Source organism: Bison bison, unplaced genomic scaffold (genome assembly GCF_000754665.1).
Source record: "Bison bison bison isolate TAMUID 2011002044 unplaced genomic scaffold, Bison_UMD1.0 scf7180017864452, whole genome shotgun sequence".
Classification (NCBI taxonomy): Eukaryota; Metazoa; Chordata; class Mammalia; order Artiodactyla; family Bovidae; genus Bison; species Bison bison.
The window spans coordinates 2,298,257-2,313,399 of record NW_011495014.1 but is presented as its reverse complement, the minus strand read 5'-3'; positions in this window follow the sequence as shown (position 1 = coordinate 2,313,399).

Genomic DNA, 15,143 nt, shown 5'->3' with positions numbered 1-15,143 from the left:
TCCATCGGATGTTGGCAATTTGATCTCTGGTTCTTCTGCCTTTTCTAAAACCAGCTTGAACATCTGGAATTTCACAGTTCATGTACTGCTGAAGCCTGGCTTGGAGAATTTTAAGCATTACTTCACTAGCATGTGAAATGAGTGCAATTGTGTGGTAGTTTGAGCATTCTTTGGCATTGCCTTTCTTTGGGATTGGAATGAAAACTGACCTTTTCCAGTCCTGTGGCCACTGCTGAGTTTTCCAAATTTGCTGGCATATTGAGTGCAGCACTTTCACAGCATCATCTTTCAGGATTTGAAATAACTCAACTGGAATTCCATCACCAAACTAACTTTGTTCGTAGTGATGCTTCCTAAGGCCCACTTGACTTCACAGTCCAGGATGTCTGGCTCTAGGTGATTGATTACACCATCTGTATCATGAAGATCTTTTTTGTACAGTTCTTCTGTGTATTCTTGCCACCTCTTCTTAATATCTTCTGCTTCTATTAGGTCCCCACCATTTCCATCCTTTATTGAGCCCGTCTTTGCATAAATGTTCCCTTGGTATCTCTAATTTTCTTGAAGAAATCTCTAGTCTTTCCCATTCTATTGTTTTCCTCTATTTCTTTGCATGGATCACTGAGGAAGGCTTTCTTATCTCTTCTTACTATTCTTTGGAACTCTGCATTCCAATGGATATATCTTCCCTTTTCTCCTTTGCTTTTCGTTTCCCTTCTTTTCACAGCTATTTGTAAGGCCTCCTCAGGCAGCCATTTTGCTTTTTTGCATTTCTTTTTCTTGGGGATGGTCTTCATTCCTGTCTCCTGTACAGTTTCACGAGCCTCCATCCATGGTTCATCAGGCACTCTGTCTATCAGATCTAGTCCCCTAAATCTATTTCTCACTTCCACTGTATAGTCACAAGGGATCTGATTTAGGTCCTACCTGAATGGTCTAGTGGTTTTCTCCACTTTCTTCAATTTCAGTCTGTATAACACTGAGTACCACTCATCATTTTATTAATATAGTAAAGATGAAAATATTTGTAGCTCCAGTTTCAGGTAAGTCAGAAGTGTGCCCACTTCAGAGATTAGTTTGCTATTTTCATTCTCCAAATAGGAAATGTCTCTGAAGAAAAATTATAATCTAGCACTATAGAATTACTGTCCCTTACACATGGGAGAAGAAAGCTCTACAGTTCTAATTTTGGTGACGATGACAACCTCCATATAGACTCAAGACATGATGTGCCATTTTCCTAGCCATTCTTTCTCCTCCTAGAGAATTCTTTGCTCTTTCTTAAAATCTTTTTGATGGTGGTAAATTTCACAAAAATCTGAAAATCCATTTTTTTTTTAGATGAAAATATGCTGGAATATCTGAAGAAATAAGAACTAAAAAATTGGTGATTAGGGAATTTTCTGGTGGTCGAGTTGTTAAGGCTCTGCCATTTCACTGCCAAAGGCTGAGATTCAATTCCTGGTCAGGGAACGAAGGTCCCACAAGCTGCTTGTACTTAGTTGCTCAGTCATATCCCACTCTTTGCAGCTCCATGGACCATAGCCTACCAGGCTTCTCGGTCCATGTGGATTCTCCAGGCAAGAATATTGGACTGGGTTGTCATGCCCTCTTCCAGGGGATCTTTTCAACCCAGGGATCGAATCCAGGTCTCCCACATTGCAGGTGGATTATTTACTATTTGAGCCACCAGGGAAGCCTAACAGTACTGGAGGGGGTAGCCTATCCCTTCTCCAGGGGAACGTCTTGACCTAGGAATTGAACTGGGGTTTCCTGCATTGCAGGTGGACTCTTTACCAGCTGAGCTACCTGGGTTGTCACTTGGCACAGAAAAAAAAAAATTTAATTTTAAATTAAAAAAGCTAAAAATAAATTGTTTTATTGAAAAAGATTGGTAATTAGCTTCACTTGAGTAGAGTAAGAACCTGAACTCAGCTAAGAGATTATATGACCTTTCTGTATATTCTGTTTTATCAAATCTTAGGCCTAGAAGTGGAGGGAAGTTTGAGTCACTCAAGTCAGCAAAAGTTTATTAACAAGACAAAAGTGAAGTAAATCATTGGGAAGTCACAATATTGCTTCTGATAGATATAGTAAACAGCTTCCACATAAAATATAATAGCATGTATGTTCTCTCAACTCAGAGAATATAAAGGAAAATATCCAGTTTGGATACAGCAACATATAATTTTTTTTAAATCACTGATGATTATCTTTGATAATGCATTTGCACTCCTTACAAACATTATTATGGCAGCACAAAATACACTGAATCCCTGATTTCAATTGGCCCCTGGGTTAAACTCACACACAGATTTTGGTTTTTGATACAGACCTCCAAGAAAAGAAAGTAGAGGAACACATGTATACCTGTGGCGGATTCATTTTGATATTTGGCAAAACTAATACAATTATGTAAAGTTTAAAAATAAAATAAAATTAAAAAAAAGAAAAGAAAGTAGAGCTCCTTGGAGAACTGGCTAACTCTAGGACTGAGGTAGGAAAATGAGATCAGCCTGGAGCATTTTATAGTGCTAAGAATTGAGGAAATGTCAAAGAAAAGACAACAACAATAAAAACCATTGATTCGAGAATGTCAAAAGGGCACAAGAGCCAACTCAAAATTCTTCTGATAGCCAGATCGGAAGCAATTTGAGCAACAAAATGCCCCAAACTATAGAAAGAATATCATGAGTTCATGCTTAACAAGAAAATTATTAAGAAAATCGGTTAGGGGGGGAGAAGAGACAAATATCTCATGCAGGAGAATTACAACTTATGTATATAAATACTTCATCCTGAAGGAAAGGGAACATAACTCTCTACTACTTAAGTGTGTGCTGTGCATAGTGAGGTCCTTCCCAAAAGGATAGTATAGAAAAGGGGGAAAGAATAACTTTACAGTGGAGAATTCTGACAAGCACTATTTAACCAAGTGATTGAGGTCAGGACCAATTATTGATAGTGAGTACTCCTGATAAGATGTGATAAATGTCACTTTACCACTCTGATCTTTCTCCTCCAAACTCATAACCCCAGTCTAATTATGAGAAAAACACAAGTCAAGTCCCAGTGGAGGGTCATTCTATAATACCTAGCCAGTATACCTCAAAACTGTCAAGATCTTCAAAAACAAGAAAAGTCTGAGAAACTCTCATAGCCAAGAGGAGCCCAGTGAGTCATGGCAGCTAAATGCAGTGTGGTATAATGGATAGAAACCTGAAACAGAAGGACATCATTAAAAAGTAATGAAATTTTACTAAAATATGGATTTTAGTTAATAATAACATATTAATGTGCACATGTATGTGCTTGGTTGCTCAGTCATGTCCAACTCTGTGACCCCATGGACTGCAGCCTACCAGGCCTCTCCATTCATGGAATTTTCCAGACAAAAATAACTGGAGTGGGTTGCCATTTACTACTCCAGGGAATCTTCCTGACCCAGAGATAGAACTGGCATCTCCTGCATTGGCAGGTGGATTCTTTACCACTGAGGCACTTGGGAAAGTAGATCAATATAGATAATTAACTATAAGAAATATATTCCTCTGTTTACTGCTGGTGGAAGACTTTGCTTACCTGGGAGGTGCTGGCATCAAGAAGAATCTGATTTGCAAGGAGAGGGCTCTGGATCTTATACCACATCCAGAAAGGGACCATTAGGAAGATGGGAAAGAGAAGATGCTTAAAAGTTTCAAAGATTTCCAATGGAACTGGAGGATGCATTCAGAGATCAAGCCCTGAGCCTTTGGAGTGGGAGCACTGGCTCCAAGACCCTAGACTACTGGAGAACTAACCCTAGGGAGCATCAAATAGTGAGAACTCACACAAAGGAAACCCCTTGAATACAAGACCCAGCATCACCCAACCACAAGTAGCACCCTGTGCAGAACACCTCATCTAAACAACATCATTCAGTACCACTAAACCCAATCATCAGCAGACAGGATTACCACCTCACTCAGCCTTGCCCATCAGAGGAAAAACAAACAAAAACTCAACACAAATCTTATCCTATACGAAGCTTACACAAACCACTGGACCAAAATTAGGAAGCCAGAAGCCAAAAGGAAGAAAGAACTCAACCTTGAATCCTGGGAAAAGGAGACCTCAAATACAATAACTTAAAAAATAATAATAATGAAAAGGCAGAGAAATACTACACAAATGAAGAAACAAACTAGAAACACGGAAGTCCAAATAAATGAAGAGGAAATAAGCAAACCACCTGAAAAATAATTCAGAATAATGAGAGTAATGATGATTAAAAACCTTGAAAACAGATGGAAGAAAATGCAAGAATTAACAAAGACCTAGAAGAATTAAAGAATAAACATACAGAGACAAACAACACAATTACAGAAATTAAAAATACTCTAGAAGGAATCAATAGCAGAATATCTGAAGCAGAAGAATGAATCAGTGAGCTGGAAGATAAAATGGTGGAAATAACTTCTGAAGATCAGAATAAAGTAACAAGAATGAAAAGAATTGAGGATAATCTCAGAGACCTCTGGGACAATATCAAATGCACCAACATTTGAACTATAGGGGTCCCAGAAGAAGAGAAAAAGAAAGGGTATGAGAAAAATTTTGAAGACATTATAGTTGAAAATTTCCCCAACATGGAAAAGGAAATAGTCAATTAAGTCCAAGAGGCACAGAGAGTCCCATATGGGATAAACCCAAGGAGAAACATGCCAAGACATACTAATCAAATTAACAAAATATTAAATGCAAAGAATATTAAAAGCTGCAAGAGAAAAGCAATAAGTAACATACAAGGGAAATCCCATACATTTACAGATGATATTTTGGCAGGAACTCTGCAGGCCAGAAGGGAAGGGCAGGATATATTTAAAGTACTGAAAGGGAAAAATCTACAACCGAGATTACTCTACCTGGCAAGGATCTTGTTCAGAATTGATGGAGAATCAAAAGCTTTTCAGACAAGCAGAATTTAAGAGAATTCAGTACCACCAAACCAGCTTTACAACAAATGTTAAAGGTACTTATATAGTCAAGAAATACAAGAGAAGAAAATGATCTAAAAAATCAAACCTAAAACAACTAAGAAAATGGCAATAGGAACATATATATATCAATAATTACTTTAAATGTAAACTGATTAAATGCTCCAACCAAAAGACAGAGACTGGCTGAATGGATACAAAAACAAGACCCATATATATGTTATCTACAAGAAACCCACTTCAGACCTAAAGACACATATAGACTGAAAGTGAGAGGACAGAAAAGTATATCCCATGCAAATGGGAAGCAAAAGAAAGCTGGAATAGCAATCCTTATATCAGATAAAATAGATGTTAAAATGAAGAATACAAGAGATAAGGAAGGACACTACATAATGATCAAGGGATAAATCCAAGAGGAAGACATAAGAATCGTAGATATCTATGCACCCCACATTGGAGCACCTTGATACATAAGACAAACACTGACAGACATAAAAAGAGGAACTGACAGTAACATAACAATAGTAGGAGACTTTAACATCCCATTCACATCAAGGGACAGATCATCAAAACAGAAAATTGATAACGAAACACAAGTCTTAAATGATACATTACATGAGATGGCTCTCATTGATATTTTCAGACATTCCATCCAAATGCAGAAAAATACACCTTCTTCTCAAGTGCACATGGAACATTCTCCAGGATACAGCACATCTTGGGTCACAAATCAAACCTCAGTAAATTTTAGAAAATTGAAACCATATTAAGCATCTTCTCTGACCACAATGAGACTAGATATCAATTACAAGAAAAAAGCTGTTAGAAACACAAACACGTGGAAATTAAACAATATGTTTCTAAATAACCAACAGGTCACTGAAAAAATCAAAAGGGAAATAAAAAAATTTCTAGAAACAAATCACAATGAAAACACGACTACTCAAAACCTATGGGATGCAGCAAAAGCAATACTAAGAGGGAAGTTTACAGCAATGCAATACTACCTCAAGAAACAAGAAAAACACCGAATAGACAACCTAACTGTACACCTAAAACAAAGAAGAACAAAAAACCCCCAAAATTAGTAGAAGGAAAGACATCATAAAGATCTGAGCAGAAATAGATGAAAAAGAAATGAAAGGAACAATAGTAAAGATTAATAAAAACTAAAAACTGGTTCTTTGAGAAGATAAACAAAATTGACAAACCTTTACCAGACTCATCAAGAAAAAAAGAGAGAAGAATCAAATCAACAAAATTAGAAATGCAAAAGGAGGGGTTACAACAGACAATGCAGAAATACAAAGGATTATAAGAGACTATTATGAACAACTATATGGCAATAAAATGGATAACCTGGAAGAAATGGACAGATTCTTAGAAAAGTTCAATCTCCTAAGACTGAACCAGGAAGAAATAAAAATTATGAAAAACCCAATTACAAGCACTGAAATTGAAGCCATGATCAAAAATCTCCCAAAAAACAAAAGCCCAAGACCAGATGGCTTCACAGGAGAATTCTATCAAACATTTGGAGAAGAGCTAATGCCTATCCTTCTAAGGCTCTTTCAAAAAATCGCAGAGGAAGGAACACTTCCAAATTCATTCTACAAGGTCACCATCACCCTAAAATCCAACAAAGACAACACAAAAAAATAAAACTACAGGCCAACATCACTGATGAACATAGATGCAAAAATCCTCAACAAAATTTTAGCATACAGAATTCAACAACACATCAAAAAGCTCATACACCATGACAAGTTGGATTTATTCCAGGAATGCAAGGATTCTTCAATATATGCAAATCAAACAATATGATACACCATATTAACAAATTGAAAGATAAAAACCATATGATAATTTCAGTAGATGGAGAAAAAGCATTTGACAAATTTCAGCACCCATTTATGATTAAAACTCTTCAAAAAATTGGCAGGGAAAAGAACCTACCTCAACATAGTAAAGGCCATATATGATAAGCCTACAGCAAACATTTTTCTCAGTGGTGAAAAACTGAAAGCATTCCCCCTAAGATCAGGAACAAGACAAGGGTGTCCACTATCACCACTATTATTCAACATAGTTCTAAAAGTCCTAGCTATAGCAATCAGAGAAGAAAAAGAAATAAGAAGAATCCAGATAGGAAAAGAAGAAGTAAAGCTCTCTCTGTTTGCAGATGACATGATACTGTACACAAAAAACCCTAAATATAGTCTCAGAAAATTACTACAGCTAATCAGTGAATTTAGCAAAGTTGCAGGATACAAAATCGTTACACAGAAATCACTTGCATTTCTATATACTAACAATGAAAAATCAGAGAAATTAAGGAATCAATCCATTCACCACTGCAACAAAAAGAATTAAATGTCTAGGAATAAACTTACATAGTGGGACAAAAGGACTGTACACAGAAAATTATAAGACACTAATGAAATAAATCAAAGATGATATAAACAGATGGAGAGATATTGCCTGTTCCTGGGTAGGAAGACTCAATGTTGTGAAAATGACTACACTACCAAACACGATCTACAGATTCAATACGATCCCTATCAATGGCATTTTCCACAGAACTGGAACCAAAAAATATCACAATTCATATGGAAACACAAAAGACCCTGAATAGCCAAAGCAGTCTTGAGAATGAAGAATGGAGCTGGAGGAATCAAACTTCCTGACTTCAAATTATACTACAAAGCTACAGTCATCAAGACAGATGTGCCATTTTGTACTGGCACAAAAACAGAAATATAGACCAATGCAACAAGATAGAAAGACCAGAAATAAGCCCATACATCTTATTTTTTACAAAGGAGGCAAAAATATACAATGGGATAAAGACAGCCCCTTCAATAAATGGAGCTGGGAAAACTGGACAGCTTACATGTAAAAGAATGAAATTAAAACACTTTCTAACACCATACACAAAGATAAACCCAAAATGGATTAAAGACCTAAATGTTAGACCAGAAACTATAAAACTCTTAGAGGAAAACTTAGAACATGCGATGACATAAATCAAAGCAAGATCCTCCATGACCCACCTCCTAGAGTAATGGAAATAAAAACAAAAGTAAACAAGTAGGACCTGATTAAACTTAAAAGCTTTTGCACAGCAAAGGAAAATACATGCAAGGTGAAAAGACAACCCACAGAATGGGAAAATATAATAGCAAATGAAGCAACTGACAAAGGATTAATTTTCAAAATATAAAAGCAGCTCATACAACTCAATACTAGAAAAACAAACAACCCAATCAAAAAGTGGGAAAAAAGACCTAAACAGACATTTCTCCAAAGAAGACGTATAGATGGCTAACAAACACATGAAAAGATGCTCAACATTGCTCATTATTAGAGAAATGCAAATCAAAACTACAATGAGATATCACCTACACCAGTCAGAATGGCCCTCATCAAAAAACCTACAAACAATAAATGCTGGAGAGGGTGTGGAGAAGAGGGAACACTCTTGCACTATTGATGGTAATGCAAATTGATACAGCCACTATGGAAGATGGTATGAAGATTCCTTTAAAAACTAGGAATAAAACCACCATATGACCCAGCAATCCCACTCCTACGCATATACTCTGAGGAAACCAAAATTGAAAAAGACACATGTATCCCATTGTTCATTGCAACACTATTTACAATAGCTAGAACATGGAAGCAACCTACATGTCCATCGACAGATGAATGGATAAAGTTATGGTACATACACACAATGGAATATTCAGTTCAGGTCAGTTCAGTCACTCAGTTGTGTCCGACTCTTTGCAACCCCATGAATCACAGCACACAAGGCTTCCCTGTCCATCATCAACTCGGCCATAAAAAGGAACACATTTGAGTCAGTTTTAATGAGGTGGAAGAACCTAGAACCTATTATACAGAGTGAAGTAAGTCAGAAAGAGAAAGATAAATGCCATATTCTAACACATATACATGGAATCTAGAAAAATGGTACTGAAGAATTTATTTACGGGGCAGCAGTGGAGAAACAGGCTTGGAGAATAGACTTATGGACACTGGGAGAGGGGAGGAGAGGGTGAGATATATGGAAAGAGTAACACGGAAACTTACATCACCATATGTAAAATAGATAGCCAGCATGAATTTGCTGTATGGCTCAGAAAACTCAAACAGGAGCTCTGTATCAACCTAGAGGGGTGGGTTGGGGAGGGAAATGGGAGGGAAGTTCAAAAGGGAGGGGATGCATGTATACCTATGACTGATTCATGTTGAGGTTTGACAGAAAACAACAAAATTCTATAAAGCAATTACCCTTTGCGAATCCTTATGAAAGCAAATTATCCTTTACTAAACCAATTAAAAAATAAATTTTTAAAAACTATAAGAAATATGCCATACTAGCCCAAGATGTTCATAATAGGAGAAACTCAGTGTGAGGATATATGGAAGCTGTCTGTACACACTTCTCAATTTTTTCTGTAAATCTGAAACTACTCTAAAAATATTCTTTTATTTAAAAAAAAAGGCTTCCTAGTATAAAATATGATAAAAAGATGGATAAATGTGAGCATAAAGACTAGGAAAAGTCCAGGAAATGTTACTGAATCATTGCTGAAGATACATGGAAGAAAAATGTTTATAACCAGAATTATGCTTTGACAGGATTTTATGTGTTTATTTTTAATATACTTTCTCTTTTCAATAAATTGAGATACAAATTGTGATTGGAAAGCAGGGATTTAATGAAATTAAAATTTTAGTCCTGGGGACAGTGCAAGTGTTTATTGATTAGTTAATTCATCTGTTCCTCAATTTTCTGAGAGAATAAAATAGTTTACTTATGAAGTCATCCAAAGCTCTAATATTTTACATTTCAAATTCCTTGACAGATATTATTCCTAGTTGAAAAAAATGGCCATCTCATCTGAATCTGGTAATTTAATGTGGGAATATGATATTTTGTTGTTGCTTTTCAGTCGCTAAGTCATGTCTAACTCTTTGTGACCCCATGGACTGCAGCGCGTGAGCCTTCTCTGTCCTTCACTGTTTCCCAGCGTTGGTTCAAATTTGCATCCATTGAGTCAGTGATGCTCTAACCAACTCCTCCTCTGCCACCCCCTTCTTTTGCCTTTAATCTTTCCCAGCATCAGGGTCTTTTCCAGTGAGTTGGCTCTTAGCATCAAGTCGCCAAAACTGGAGCTTCAGCTTCAGCAAAAGTCCTTCCAATGAATATTCAGAGTGGATTTCCTTTAGGATTATCTGTTTTTATCTCACAGTCCAAGAGACTCTCAAGAGGCTTCTCCAGCACCACAGTTCCAAAGCATCAATTTTTTGGCATTCAGCCTTCTTTATGGTCCAACTGTCACATCCGCATATGACTACTGGAAAAACCATAGATTTGACTATACGGACCTTTGTTGATAAAGTGGTATCTCTCCTTTTTAATATACTGTCTAGGTTTGTCATAGCTTTCTTTCCAAGGAGTCTTTGAATTTCATGGCTGAAGCCACCACATGCAGTGATTTTGGAGCCCTAGAAAATAAAATCTGTCACTACTTCCACTGTTTTCCCTTTTATTTGCCATGAAGTGATGGGGTCAGATGCCATGCTCTTAGTTGTTTAAATGTTGAGTTTCAAGCCATCTTTTTCACTCTCCTCTTTCACCTTTATCAAGTCTCTTTAGTTCCTTTTAAATTTCTTCCATTAGAGTGATATCATCTGCATATCTGAGGTTGTTAATATTTCTCCCAGCAGTCTTGATTCCAGCTTGTGATTCATCCAGCTTTGCATTTTGAATGATTTTAACTCTGCATATAGTTAAATAGTGATAGTGAAGTTGCTCAGTTTTATCCGACTCTTTACTTCCGCATGGACTGTAGCCTACCAGGCTCCTCCCTCCATGGGATTCTCCAGGCAAGAGTACTGGAGTGGGTTGCCATTTCCTTCTCCAGTGGATCTTCCCGACCCAGGGATTGAACCCAGGTCTCCCACATTCCAGGCAGACACTTTAATCTCTGAGCCTCCAGGGAAGCCCGTAGTTAAATAAGCAGAGCAACTATATACAGCCTTGACATAGTCCTTTTGAACCAGCCCATTGTTTCATGTCTAGTTCTTACAGTTGCTTCTTGACTCACATACAGGTTTCTCAGGAGACAGATAAGGTGTTCTGGTACTCCAGTCTCTTTAAGAATATTCTTAGTTTGTTGTGATCCACACAGTCCAAGGCTCTACCTTAGTCAATGAGGCAAAAGTAGATGGTTTTTTTTTTGGTATTCCCTTTCTTTCTCCATGATCCAATGAATGTTGACAATTTGATCTTTGGTTCCTCTGCCTTTTCTAAACCCAGCTTTATCATCTTGTATATAAACATGTCTTTTAACTCCTTTTCAAGCCCCTTTGTTACTATATTTCTATAGTATACAATATTCCAACATTAGAATAAACATTAGTGTAAAATATGGTTCACAACAAAGCAGTCAAATTTCATGTGATACTTTAATAGAAAGTAACGTTGTCATTAATAAAGAAAACAAAATACATCTTACAGGTATATCAGTGAGAATTAAAAGTGACTGAATACAGAATGAGTTTCTATATATTTACCTTAAGCTGTGGGTACAAAAAGTAATGTTATTTGGCTACTTTTTTCACTGTGATCAGACTCAGTGCTAAAGTATTGCAGATCACTCATTATATTCACATGAAATATATATCAAGGTTTTTATGCATTTTAAAACAGATGATGCAATTTTAACATACTTTTTATAACATTCACTAAAATTATGATTGGCAGTCTTAAGTGGCATTTTCTTCAATTATTTCTGTGCATTTATAAATTATAAAATTATTATTAAATTATAAAATGCATTTATAAAACTATTAAAATAAAATTTTACTAAAATTCCACATTATATGACAATCATTTTTTTGTTGTTAACATTAACTTAGAATTTTACTGAATCTGTCTAGTTAAAGTGGTGGTAATAACAAATGAAGCTGCACTCTTTGGGCACTAAGAAGAACTTTACTTATGACAATGAAGACCTGTTCTGTTAAGTGGAATGAAATTAGTTTACAGCTGAGGAATTTCCTCCTAAAATTTTTGTAGGATTGCACTAAAAACTTCTCCAAAATGTAGATGTTGGAATAAAATGAGGAATATAATGCACATTTGTAAATGATAGAAACATCATGAATTCTTAAGTAACATCATGAAGTTCAGTCCTTATAGACTTATGTGTAGCTCTGAATCTTTCTGCTTATTCCTTTTTTCCCAACTTCATTCTTTCAGTCACTAAGTCATGTCTGATGCTTTGTGATCCCCTGAACTGCAGCACGCAGGCTTCCTTCTCCACTATCTCCCAAAGTCTACAACTTACTGGATATTTATTTTACTGGTTATTTATTCTGCTTACAGATTTGCCTATATCCCTATGACTTATTCATTTTGTAACTAGAAGTTTATACCCCTTTATCCATTTTGTCCAGGTCCTAGCCTGCAATTTGTTGTCTGTATCAATGAACTTGGATTTGTTTTTTCTTTAATTATACATAGCAGTGAAATCATACTGTATTTGTCTTTATCTGTCTAATTTCACCCATGTAATACCCTCAAGATCCAACTGTGTTGTCCCAAACGGCAAGATTTATTCTTTTTTATGGATGAATAGTACTTCATTAATCATACACATTCACTTCATCTTTCTCCATTCATCCGTTGATGGGCACTTGGGTTGTTTCCATATCTTGGCTATTGTAAATAAAGCTTCAATGAACATGGGGGTGTATATATATTTTCAGATTAGCATTTTCATTTTCTTTGGATAAATACTAATAGTGGAATTGCTGAGTCATATGGTAGTTCTATTTTAAATTTTGGGGGGAACTTCCATACAGTTTTATATAGTAGCTCCACAAATTTATATTCCCAGCAATAGTGTATAAGGATTCCAGCTCAGATATTGCTTCTGATCAAGGATCAATTTTTTTAAAAAAACTGTATTTTACTTTCTGTATAATGAAACACACATGTAAAATGTAGAATTTAATGAATTTAGACAAACATATATGCCTTTTTAACCACCACTAGCACAATTAGCTTCCTAGGTGGCACTAATGGTAAAAGATTTGACTGTCAATGCAGGATATATAAGCAACACAGTTTCCATCCCTGAGTTGGGAAGATCCCCTGGAGAAGGAAAGGCCACCCACTCCAGTATTCTTGCCTAGAAAATTCCATGGACAGAGGAGCCTGGTGGCTACAATCCATGGGGTTGCAAAGAGTTGGACAGGACTAAGTGACTAACACACACACCACAATTAACATTTGAACCACTTCTATCACTCCCAAAAGCTTCCATTATACCCTTCACAACCCCTCTCCCTCCATCTTGGATTGCCGGAGTCCAGCTCCGGCAGCCAGGGAATCAGCTTAAAGGGGTGAGCAGTGTTGGTGGACGATGAAGTAGCCTCTGACTCACAGTTCGGAACTACATGTTTATTTCAAGCTTCAGGGTCTCTTTTATACTTTGAAAAAAGCATTAGGTCAGAGGTTTGACACTTTCAGTTTCCCCCACCCAGATTTACTGTCTCCAGAAATCATTGTTGCCCTACAAACAGAGTTCCTGCTTCAGTGATTCTCTCAGAATCAGCATTACTATCTATTATCTACTTTCTCTTATGTGTCCTATACTTAACTTGTGATTACATCCTAACTCATGCTACATTCCTCAGTTTATTTCTTATCTTTCTAAATCCTGTTTGCCCCTAGAATCTTAAGATCACTATCTCCTAAAAAGGCTTCTAGCTATTCTTAATTATTCCTAAACCCTAAACTCAGCAAACTTCTTTTGCCATAAACATTCCCCTCACAAACAGGTCTCAGATAACAATACTTCCCATGGCCTCAAGCTGCGGCCTACATGCTCATCCTAGGACATTCTTTGTAAAGATCCTTCAACGAATGTCAATGGTTATTTAATAGATTATTTTCTGGACACAACTGCAGAAGGCTTTGTGCTCTTTCATGCTTCTCTAAAGCACCTTAACATTCTTCCCAGCCAACTCAACCAAAGAAAGGAAAGAACAAGTCAGAATCACAAGGCCTAACTCCTTCATCCCGGGGCAGTGCCTGTGAGATGAGGAGAGGGGGTTGGGGCCGTGCCTCCATTTTGTCAGTAATGCCTAATGCGGCTCCTGACACTGGTAAACACTGTTTTCTATGACTGTATGCTGATTTACTTTTTCTAGACTTTCATGCAAGTAGAATTGTAGAGGATGTAGCCTTTTGCTTCTTGTTTTATACACGTAACATAATATTTTTGGTTGTTGTTGATATTCATCCATCTTATATTAATAAAACGTGCCAATAGTTCAATATCCTAAATTGCCAGTAAGATTCTGTTGTGTGAATATTATACAATTTGTTTATCCATTCCCCAACTAACAGATAATTAGGTTTTTCACAGTACATGACTCATGCATAAAATTGCAACGAACAATTTTTGCATTGCATTTTGTAGATAAGTTTTTATTAATATTGTGTGATTCTTGGCCTTAGTAGGTCAAAGATAAGAGCATGTTTAATTTTCAAGAAACTGCAAAAATTTTCTGAACTGGTGGTACCATTTATGCACTTCTACATATAAGGCATGAGAGGTCCATGCTAAGGGCTACCCAGGTAGTGCTACTCCAGTTGTTCTAAATTCTCATCAAATGAGTTTGTCAATATGTTTAATATTAGCCATTCTAGTCGACATGAAATAGTATTTCATCATGTATCATGTTGTTAACTAGTGTTTCCTAATGACTGATACTGAGTATCTTTTCATGTGTTTATTGGCCACAATTATAATTTGCTGTGTGAAGTGACTGTCTATTCCTATCTTTTGCCCATTTAAAAACTGGGTTGTTGGTCTTCAGTTGTAAGAGTTCTGTATGTATTCTGGATAGCATTTCACTGTATACGTATTGCAGATATTTTCTCCCAATCTATGGCTACATTCTTATTTTACTCATGTTATTTTTCAGAGAACAAGAGTTTTTAATTTTTTCTTTCTTTTTTTTTTTAAATTTTATTTTATTTTTAAACTTTACATAATTGTATTAGTTTTGCCAAATATCAAAATGAATCCGCCACAGGTATACATGTGTTCCCCATCCTGAACCCTCCTCCCTCCT